Source organism: Amphibalanus amphitrite, unplaced genomic scaffold (genome assembly GCF_019059575.1).
Source record: "Amphibalanus amphitrite isolate SeventyFive unplaced genomic scaffold, NRLGWU_Aamphi_draft 001480F_arrow, whole genome shotgun sequence".
NCBI lineage: Eukaryota > Metazoa > Arthropoda > Thecostraca > Balanomorpha > Balanidae > Amphibalanus > Amphibalanus amphitrite.
In genome coordinates this window covers 99892-103838 of record NW_024882973.1, presented here as the reverse complement: position 1 = coordinate 103838, position 3947 = coordinate 99892, and the positions used below count along the sequence as shown (strand labels likewise).

General features: G+C 50.3%; 1 long non-coding RNA gene across 1 annotated transcript; it reads left to right on the top strand.

The window, feature by feature from the left end:
* Positions 1–507: 507 nt before the first annotated feature.
* Positions 508–3722, top strand: LOC122373343. Its single transcript, XR_006255030.1, has 2 exons — positions 508–3072; positions 3407–3722. It is a non-coding gene; the product is annotated as an uncharacterized LOC122373343 (long non-coding RNA).
* The last annotated feature ends 225 nt before the right edge of the window (positions 3723–3947 follow it).

Here is a 3947-nt window from a genome sequence, read left to right as displayed (position 1 = left end):
ATAGGTCGGCGGATGATGGGGAAGCAAATTGCGTACCAGGGGTGGCCGCGGCCGGCATTGCCAATCCGGCTGGTTTTGATTTTCAGGCAGACTGGCTAGGAGACAGGCCAGTTAATCCCGACCTAGTGCGTCGCAATTATCGTAGGCTAGTCGCTAGCGGTACAGGAGACGTCGCACACGCACCGCTGGCTGCCCTCTCAGGGCGTCAGCGCGTGCTGTCGGCGGTTTTAAAGCGCTATTTAACGCAACAGAGGGAATTTGCTTGCTCGCGTCGCCAGTGGGATTCATACGATAGGCAGGTGAAGCAGTGGCGTCTGGCGGGCTCATCGCGTCAGGTCCCACCCGTCAGACCGGATATCGTAGACTTGCGGCAAACGCCGCCGAAGGCACTGCGCGCGTTCCTGCTAGGAGATCCTGGTGCCGGCAAATCTTTCACTTTGCGTTCGGCCGTGCATCAGCTCAGTGAAATGTTAGGTGATGATTTTGCCAAGTGGACAGATGTAGTTAAATTGTCTGCACCGACAGGATGTGCGTCTTTTCACATGGCGCACGGCGCCACTACCATCCATCGTTTATACGCCATCAGCGTGGGCCAAACAGGGGACGAGCCGCTGGCCGAGGATAGCCGTCGCTTTTCGCAACTTTGTGATAGCCTTAGTACTGAGCTAGGCTTGATAATTTTTGACGAGTTTTCAATGATTCAGCGTCGCATGATGCGTTGGGTAATGCAGCGTCTCGGTCAGGCAGGTGTTAACATGGATCACATAGGTGTCCTGTTTGTCGGTGATCCAGCGCAAATTTTTCCAATCGGGGATGTTCCTATTTGGAGCTTGCGTCAGCGCTCGGATGACGGTAATGCATGCTGTGAGGCGTCTATTTTGGGTATGGCAGCTTTCCGTGAATTATTCAGAATGCCGGCGCTGGACACTTTGCCAGGGTATGAAACGTGGAGAAAAACGCTAGGTGTAAACCGCGCTGATCTTAGTGACCGCGTTCGTGCGGAAGTATCTCGTTTTCGCGCCGCCGCGTACGACGGCGACTATGAAACTGTTTATTTAAATGAGGTGCGTCGTACTGTTGAAAATGACGAGGTAGCCGCAAAATTTACTAAGGAGATTCTTCCGTCTATGAGATACGGTAAGGCCACCCCGGATAAAATTCAGTGGCTCAAGGAAAACTGTGCCACAACTGAGGACATGTCTGCCGATCCTGCGTGGAAATGTGCTATAACGTTACATGGGTATCACTGGTTTAGTGAGTGGGCTGCAAACCGTTCAACAGTAGAATCTGATAATGCTCGTGCTCTGGTTAATTTTGCTGCAGATAGGAGCGCTCACGTCATGGCCGTAAATTCACAGCACATGCCAGCCAGGAAGGCTCAGAAATTACAAAAATTATCGGCAAAAGAGTTTCGCGCGGTGCCTTCGGTTCTCTTTGCGTGTAGGGGTCTGCCGCTGATGCTGCTAGAAAATGTAGCACCCAGCTTCGGGCTATTTAACGGGTCTCAGGTAGAGTTTGTGGGTCCCCTATATCTAGAAGATGATTTGCTCGTGACTATTAGCCGTCGCGACTTTGCGGAAAAAGTACGTGTTGAAGGTGTGACACTTGTGGAGCCTATCGACACGCCCCACTCAGATAGGGAAAACGTTTATCAGGTGCCGGTGGGAAGCGTCATCGTTAAAGTAAATGGCAATGATTTAGAGGGCAACTGTCTGGATGAACTAGTGGCCACCGCGGACCCTGTTAAGCTAGTTTTGCGCACACCAAAGTGTGCGCCTCATTTGCCCGAGTTTATTGTCGTTCGTGTTCCTGGCTATACCGCCAACGGTGGTCAAAACGTTCTAGGCATAGAAGACGCAGATGATCTTGTTCCCATCCGTGCAGTGAAACGCGGCCGTGCATCTCGCAAAAAGGGCAGCGCTGTTTCTGAAGATAACTGTTCTGAATTTCGCGTAGGTTTTCCGCTCGAGGGGGGCAGCGCGTTTACCGGCTTTAAAGGCCAGGGTGCCACTTTGTCTCGGGTAGAAGTTAAAGTAAAGGAATGGGTGGGCAATCCGGGCTTTTGGACTGTCGTAGTTTCGCGCGTTAAACATCCAAAGCACATGTACATTCCTGAGACAGAATGGCCTACCGCGCAGGAAATAAATGTTCAGCGCCTTAATGATGACGTCATTGAAGCAGAAATTTTTGAGCGCCAAATGCGCATTAATGCCGCCAAAACGTGGCGTCTTTACGTAGAGATAGAGGGCGGAGCTGAATGGTCACGGGAGCAAAATTTGATTGCAGATTACGTACACAGGGCGTGGAGACAGCATCATGTTCAGGACGTAGGTGAAATTGTTTTGCAATGTCTCGCTGCATCCGGCAGACATGTAGAAATGGTGGAAGTCGTAGCGGTTATAAACAAAATGTTAGCTACAGAAGAAAGCCTGATACTCGCCAGGCCCATCTATTTGACTCAGTCCAAACACAGACAGCTAGAGATGAGCGTTCCCAAGCGTAAGCGGTCTTCAACCGGGGCTAAAAGGCCAGCGTCCACTTCAGTTAGTCGCGGACGACCCGCCAAGCGGGGTCGCAAAACTGGTAGGCCTGCACAGTAATGCTATCTTTTCATCGGATAGAATACGACCGACACTATGTCACGCGCGTGTCAATGGGCTCCACAAGGTGGTTACGTTACGTGTTCGGAAGCAGAATATCACACAGTTAGGTCGGTGTTGAATTCGGGGTCTGGGAGGCCTAGGCCAACCGGTATTTCTTTCTTTCTGCCCTTAGCCCTTTCTACCGTAGGAGCTTCCGGAGTTTCTTTCCTTAACACACCCATCAGCAGTGCACAACTGCACATTTTTACGCTGGTCCGGTGCCATTAATAACGCTCATGGTGTTTGCACCAGCTGGTCAATACGCGTCGCTGGTAGGAAGCTGTCAAAAAAGTGGTACTAGGTCGCTAGGCGTTCATTCTATTATACCTAGGTAGGAGGATGTAAAGAGCCTGAAAATAAGTACATAGGTGAAAAATCTCGAGGCTGCACTGTCCCCGCTCATTGTTCTTCTCCCATAGCAGTCTCCAAGGTGTGAGCTTACGGAACCTTGTCCAGGCGTGGGAGCTGCGTTAGCTCGTAACATAGCGGGTGATCCGGGCGAGACTTGGTTCGCCGAGTCCTTGCTGGTGAAGCCGACATATATAGGTAGGTGGTTAGTGGAGAGGTAACATAAGCTCTGCCTGGAGACTGCTATTCCCCACCCTGTCGCCTTAATTAACCAATGAGGGGGTTTACTGAACCTTAGGTAGGCTAAAAACGAAACGACATTACGCAATCTATTCTAATTCCAACACTCAGAGATTGCATGTGTGCTTGCTGCACTGTCCCCGCTCATTATTTTCCGTCCCATAGCAGTCTCCAAGGTATGAACTTACGGAACCTTGCCCAGGCGTGGGATGAATATTAGATCTTTGAATCGTCACGGCTAGTCACAGCTCCCCGGTTCGCCGGGGATGGCGGGCGAGGCCCTTAGGTAAATTAGGTTAGATCGAATGAAGTAGGTAGACGGATAGTGGGAAGGTGACGTAAGTTCTGCCTGGAGACTGCTATCCCTCACCCCGTCGCCGTAATTAAATGAGGGGTTTACTGAACCTTAGGTAGGCTAAAAACGAAACGACATTAAGCAATCTATTCCAATTCCAACACTCAGAGATTGCATTTGTGCTTGCGTGTCATTTTCCATTAAAAACAAAAAAAAACAAAAAAAAAACTTTCCGTGCTTGCATGTCTTGCATGTGTGCTTGCATGCCACCTTAGATTCATTTTTTTTTTAATATATATGTGCTTGCGTGTACGATTGCATGTGTGCTGCGCAGGGCTGCGGAGTCGGAGTCGGAGTCGATTTTGGAAACCGGATCTGGAGTCGGAGTTTGAGTCACCGAAAATCAATCGACTCCGCTGTCC